We start from the raw sequence: 6,669 nt of genomic DNA, 5'->3' as shown, positions 1-6,669 counted from the left end.
CCAGTACCGGCATCCATCACTGCAGAGCTCGCCAGTGCCGGCCTTCCTTTCTGATGATCCGCTCTCTAGCACCAGCTCACTATGACTGCAAGTTCGCGTTCACCACCTCCTTTTAAATTCTCTTCGGTCTCATCTCATTGGTCGCTGGCGTCTCTTTCCAGATTACACTTAACCAATCGAATACGTCCTTTCAGCAGCCAATCGCGCTCAGTCTTCTATTTTCCCGGTGGTGAATTTTGAAAGAAAGCCACGCCTCCCTCCGCTTTGTGGCTCAGGTGGGCGGGCTATTTTGATGCGTTCTATCCAATGAGAGCAAGTGTTAGTGCTCCCTTGGACCAATGATCGTGGTGTTCTGCCTTAGATGGGCGTTCCCGCTGCTTGTCTGTTACGTGCTGGGGACGGCGCGGTTATCAAACGGCGGATGAGATGGCGGGAGCCGGGCGCTGATCACACGGGTGACAGGTGAGAGCACCCAGCGCGCCCGGATGGGGGAGGGGAACATGACGACTCATTCATCACATAGTACCCACCAACCTGTCGGCCGATCATATTGTTATCGATCAGATCGAACATTTTAATTTCCTGTGGGATGACAATTCTTCCTCTGTTCCTTCCATAGAACTGATCTCAGCCTCCATGTTATGGGAGAGTTTCTGCCTGATTGTGGCACTACAAGTCTCAGCATGCGGTTATTCTGACAGGTTTTCCCCCTTCTGTAGTTTTTCTATTTTCTTCTGAAAGTCATTACTTTTTTTTTTAACTTTGGTATTTTTTATATATATATTAACCCCTTTACCCCCGAGGGTGGTTTGCACGTTAATGACCCGGCCATTGGGGAACATTGCTGCCCTTCTACCATGCATTTTTAATGCGTTTCCACAGCTGCAGAAACGCATTAAAAACGCATTGTGGGCACACAGCCTTACAATTCTGACCACTGTCACTTTATGAGGTAATTACTCTGGAACGCTTCAACGGATCCCCCTGATTCTGAGATTGTTTTTTCGTGACATATTGTACTTCATGATTGTGGTAAAATTTCTTCGATATCACTTGCGTTTATTTGTAAAAAAAACGGAAATTTGGTGAAAAAATGTTGAAAATTTTGCAATTTTCAAATTTTGAATTTTCATGCCCTTAAATCAGAGCGATATGTCACACAAAATAGTTAATAAATAACATTTCCCACATGTCTACTTTACATCAGCACAAGTTTGGAACCAAATTTTTTTTTGTTAGGAAGCTATAAGGGTTAATAGTTGACCAGCGATTTCTCATTTTTCCTTTTATAATTTACAAAACCATTTTTTTAGGGACCACATCACATCTGAAGTCACTTTGAGAGGCCTTCATGACAGAAAATACCCAAAAGTGACACCATTCTAAAAACTGCACCCCTCAAGGTGCTCAAAACCACATTCAAGAACTTTATTAACCCTTCACGTGCTTCACAGGAATTTTTGGAATGTGGAAGAAAAAAATGAACATTTAACTTTTTTGTTCACAAAAATGTTACTTTAGACACAATTTTTTTTTATTTTCGCAGGAAACAGGTAACAGGAAAAAATGGACCCCAAAATTTGTTGTGCAATTTCTCCTGAGCACACCGGTAGCCCATATGTGGGGGAAAATCACTGTTTGGGCGCACGTCAGGGCTCGGAAGGGAAGGAGCGCCATTAGACTTTTTGAATGTATAATTTGCTTGAATAATTAGCGGACGCCATGTTGCATTTGGGGAGCCCCTGATGTGCCTAAACAGTGGAAACCCCCCACAAGTGACCCCATTTTGGAAACTAGACCCCTCAAGGGTTTTATCAAGGTGTATAGTGAACATTTTGAACCCAGAAGTACGACACAGAATTTGATAACATTAGGTCATCATATTGAATAAGTTGTCATTAGTCTTGAGTGCAAGTGCTCGCTACTTGAGTTTGCATCAGGTACTCGGGTATATACCATGTATCGCGTGTGCTTGAGTGACATGCTCGAGTCCCCGCCCGCACGGTTGTTAGACACCCAAAAAAAAACATGCGGGGATCGCTCATGCATGGCAGGCAATCCTCGAGAGGTTTTTTTTGGCTGCGAAACATATGGGGCAGAGACTCGAGCACCCGCGATACTCAATGCATACCCAAGCACCCAATGCAAACTCAAGTAGCGAGCACTTGCACTCAACACTAATCGCCATATCGTCGTCATTATTTATTTATTTTTCTTAACTTTAAAAAAATCCCAACACAACCCTAATCCTAACACAACCCTAATCCTAACACAACCCTAATCCTAACACAACCCTCCGTCTGGCCTCTGTTCAGCGGTGTCCTTTTCTTCAGAGGTTCACAAAACTGTGGCCGATGACACTTTTATGCTCGCCTAGTAAAAAGATGAACACCGTGGAATCACAGGCCAGACGACGTCCACGGTGCCTCCATCTGCCTCATTACAGGGAATCTTCTGCCGGGGTTTCAATCTGAATCCCGTATTTCAGAGCGTTACACGGAGACCCCAGTGTAAGCACTCATCGCAGAGCGCAGGATAAATGTGAGCCGAGCCATACTGAGATCATTGGGAGGCAGAATAAACAAATGAGCAGCAGGTGAAGAATTGGTTTTATTTATTTTTTACGCTGTTCCTCGTGCGGTATAAGTAATTAGACGACTTGATTCTTCAGGTCGGTGCAATTACAGCGATACCAGATTTATATCGGGTCTTTATGTTTGGCAGCTGTCAAAAAGACGCTTTTTTTTTTTTTTTTTTTGCAAAGACCAGTTTTTGCATCGCCATATTTTGAGAGCTATAATTTTTCCATATTTCGGCCAACAGAGTCATGTGACGGCTTGTTTTTTGCTGGACAAGTTGATGTTTTTATTGGTACCGTTTTCAGGCACGTGACATTTTTTGATCGCTTTCTATTCCGATTTTTGTGAGGCAGAATAAACAAAAACCAACAATTCAGGAATTTTTTTTTGGGGGGGGGGGGTTATTTTTATGCCGTTCTGCAGCATTTAGGGGGTTAAAGTCCCGGGACCGCTCCTGGCACTGAGTGCTGGGTGTCAGCTGACACCTGGCGGCAAGCGCACGCACACACAGGCATGTTGTAATAATATGTACCTTGTCCATAAGTACCAAGGCACAGGGACGTATTATTACGTACATCGTCAGAAAGGGGTTAATGTGAACTGTAGCTTAAATTATTGCTTCCATTCCGTGTTTTCTTTGCGTTTTGTAATGTTTTTTTTGCAGGGTGCGACAACCCCAAAAATGGAAATTCTGGAATCCCTATTTTATTTTTCTATTTTATTGCATTTATCTCGTGGGATAAATTATTTAGCATTTTTTATTGGACTTTTATTAATGTCGCGATACGAAACATGCTTTTTCCCCCTCTTTTTGATGAGAAATAAGGGGGGGGGGTTAAACTTTTGTATTTTTTTTTTTTTTAATTGTTACATATTTAAATATTGAAAAATATACTTTTTTTTAATTGTCACTTTTATGAGATTAAATATAAAATATATGTATATAATTTTATTTAAAATGTTATTTATTTTGCAATCAATTTCCACTTTTAATTTAATTGCTTGCTCTGCATCCACACTTCCACCCAGATGGCAACTTTTACATTAGGGAAGATAAAGGGGTTAAACAGTGAGGATTGGAGGTGTCTGTGATCCCAGTGGTTGGAGCAGTTGCTTGGCTGTTTTAGACTCCCCCTGGTGGGTGGCTCTATAAGTCGTGTTGGCGGTCACTGGCCGCTCACCCGGCCGCCATATTTAGATCTTTGCAGGTTCTTCTGTGCTGCTCGCTGTCACTTCTTTTCTGCATTTAGTACTATACAGGAACAATGCTGGACGGGCTGGAGGATGAGGCCATGTGGCTGCTGTACGGAATGTTCATAGAGTGCACTCCTTCCCGCTGGTCGCTTGTCTCCTGCTCCTTCCCGATGGTCGCTGGTTTCTCCCGCTCCTTCCCGATGGTCGCTGGTTTCTCCCGCTCCTTCCCGCTGGTCGCTTGTCTCCCGTTCCTTCCCGCTGGTCGCTTGTCGGTTTCCCGTGCTCCTTCCCGCTGGTCGCTTGTCGGTTTCCCGCGCTCCTTCCCGCTGGTCGCTTGTCGGTTTCCCCCGCTCCTTCCCGCTGGTCGCTTGTCGGTTTCCTCCGCTCCTTCCCGCTGGTCGCTTGTCGGTTTCCCGCGCTCCTTCCCGCTGGTCGCTTGTCGGTTTCCCGCGCTCCTTCCCGCTGGTCGCTTGTCGGTTTCCCGCGCTCCTTCCCGCTGGTCGCTTGTCGGTTTCCCGCGCTCCTTCCCGCTGGTCGCTTGTCGGTTTCCCGCGCTCCTTCCCGCTGGTCGCTTGTCGGTTTCCCGCGCTCCTTCCCGCTGGTCGCTTGTCGGTTTCCCGCGCTCCTTCCCGCTGGTCGCTTGTCGGTTTCCCGCGCTCCTTCCCGCTGGTCGCTTGTCGGTTTCCCGCGCTCCTTCCCGCTGGTCGCTTGTCGGTTTCCCGCGCTCCTTCCCGCTGGTCGCTTGTCGGTTTCCCGCGCTCCTTCCCGCTGGTCGCTTGTCGGTTTCCCGCGCTCCTTCCCGCTGGTCGCTTGTCGGTTTCCCGCGCTCCTTCCCGCTGGTCGCTTGTCGGTTTCCCGCGCTCCTTCCCGCTGGTCGCTTGTCGGTTTCCCGCGCTCCTTCCCGCTGGTCGCTTGTCGGTTTCCCGCGCTCCTTCCCGCTGGTCGCTTGTCGGTTTCCCGCTCTCCTTCCCGCTGGTCGCTTGTCGGTTTCCCGCTCTCCTTCCCGCTGGTCGCTTGTCGGTTTCCCGCGCTCCTTCCCGCTGGTCGCTTGTCGGTTTCCCGCGCTCCTTCCCGCTGGTCGCTTGTCGGTTTCCCGCGCTCCTTCCCGCTGGTCGCTTGTCGGTTTCCCGCGCTCCTTCCCGCTGGTCGCTTGTCTCACGCCCTCCTGGTTGCTGGTTTCCCCCGCTCCTTCCCGCTGGTCCCTTATCTCCCGTTCCTTCCCGCTGGTCGCTTGTCGGTTTCCCGCGCTCCTTCCCGCTGGTCGCTTGTCGGTTTCCCGCGCTCCTTCCCGCTGGTCGCTTGTCGGTTTCCCGCGCTCCTTCCCGCTGGTCGCTTGTCGGTTTCCCGCGCTCCTTCCCGCTGGTCGCTTGTCGGTTTCCCGCGCTCCTTCCCGCTGGTCGCTTGTCGGTTTCCCGCTCTCCTTCCCGCTGGTCGCTTGTCTCACGCCCTCCTGGTTGCTGGTTTCCCCCGCTCCTTCCCGCTGGTCCCTTATCTCCCGTTCCTTCCCGCTGGTCGCTTGTCGGTTTCCCGCGCTCCTTCCCGCTGGTCGCTTGTCGGTTTCCCGCGCTCCTTCCCGCTGGTCGCTTGTCGGTTTCCCGCGCTCCTTCCCGCTGGTCGCTTGTCGGTTTCCCGCGCTCCTTCCCGCTGGTCGCTTGTCGGTTTCCCGCGCTCCTTCCCGCTGGTCGCTTGTCGGTTTCCCGCGCTCCTTCCCGCTGGTCGCTTGTCGGTTTCCCGCGCTCCTTCCCGCTGGTCGCTTGTCGGTTTCCCGCGCTCCTTCCCGCTGGTCGCTTGTCGGTTTCCCGCGCTCCTTCCCGCTGGTCGCTTGTCGGTTTCCCGCGCTCCTTCCCGCTGGTCGCTTGTCGGTTTCCCGCGCTCCTTCCCGCTGGTCGCTTGTCGGTTTCCCGCGCTCCTTCCCGCTGGTCGCTTGTCGGTTTCCCGCGCTCCTTCCCGCTGGTCGCTTGTCGGTTTCCCGCGCTTCTTCCCGCTGGTCGCTTGTCTCCCGCTCTCCTTCCCGCTGGTCGCTTGTCTCCCGCTCTCCTTCCCGCTGGTCGCTTGTCTCCCGCTCTCCTTCCCGCTGGTCGCTTGTCTCCCGCTCTCCTTCCCGCTGGTCGCTTGTCTCCCGCTCTCCTTCCCGCTGGTCGCTTGTCTCCCGCTCTCCTTCCCGCTGGTCGCTTGTCTCATGCCCTCCTGGTTGCTGGTTTCCCCCGCTCCTTCCCGCTGGTCCCTTATCTCCCGTTCCTTCCCGCTGGTCGCTTGTCGGTTTCCCGCGCTCCTTCCCGCTGGTCGCTTGTCGGTTTCCCGCGCTCCTTCCCGCTGGTCGCTTGTCGGTTTCCCGCGCTCCTTCCCGCTGGTCGCTTGTCGGTTTCCCGCGCTCCTTCCCGCTGGTCGCTTGTCGGTTTCCCGCGCTCCTTCCCGCTGGTCGCTTGTCGGTTTCCCGCGCTCCTTCCCGCTGGTCGCTTGTCGGTTTCCCGCGCTCCTTCCCGCTGGTCGCTTGTCGGTTTCCCGCGCTCCTTCCCGCTGGTCGCTTGTCGGTTTCCCGCGCTCCTTCCCGCTGGTCGCTTGTCGGTTTCCCGCGCTCCTTCCCGCTGGTCGCTTGTCGGTTTCCCGCGCTCCTTCCCGCTGGTCGCTTGTCGGTTTCCCGCGCTCCTTCCCGCTGGTCGCTTGTCGGTTTCCCGCGCTCCTTCCCGCTGGTCGCTTGTCGGTTTCCCGCGCTCCTTCCCGCTGGTCGCTTGTCGGTTTCCCGCGCTCCTTCCCGCTGGTCGCTTGTCTCCCGCTCTCCTTCCCGCTGGTCGCTTGTCTCCCGCCCTCCTGGTCGCTGGTTTCCCCCGCTCCTTCCCGCTGGTCGCTTGTCGGTTTCCCGCTCTCCTTCCCGCTGGTCGCTTGTCTCCCGCTCTCC

General features: G+C 52.6%; 1 protein-coding gene across 8 annotated transcripts in view; it reads left to right on the top strand.

Annotated features, from left to right (window-relative positions):
- The first annotated feature begins 329 nt into the window (after positions 1-329).
- CENPF (centromere protein F) overlaps positions 330-6,669 on the top strand; it is an 82,522-nt gene continuing 76,182 nt past the window's right edge. For 7 of the 8 annotated variants that reach the window (XR_012318068.1, XM_073671951.1, XM_073671950.1 and 4 more), the window contains exon 1: positions 330-462. The gene's annotated coding sequence lies outside the window, so the exon portion shown is untranslated. The remainder of the gene's footprint in view (positions 463-6,669) is intronic. The other variant, XM_073671946.1, reaches the window with a different exon arrangement.

This window comes from Phyllobates terribilis, unplaced genomic scaffold (genome assembly GCF_046119375.1).
Source record: "Phyllobates terribilis strain yellow unplaced genomic scaffold, ASM4611937v1 Scaffold_3__8_contigs__length_932513732, whole genome shotgun sequence".
In the NCBI taxonomy this organism is placed as follows: Eukaryota; Metazoa; Chordata; class Amphibia; order Anura; family Dendrobatidae; genus Phyllobates; species Phyllobates terribilis.
The sequence above is the reverse complement of the archived record's forward strand: the minus strand, read 5'-3'. Positions and strand labels throughout refer to the sequence as shown.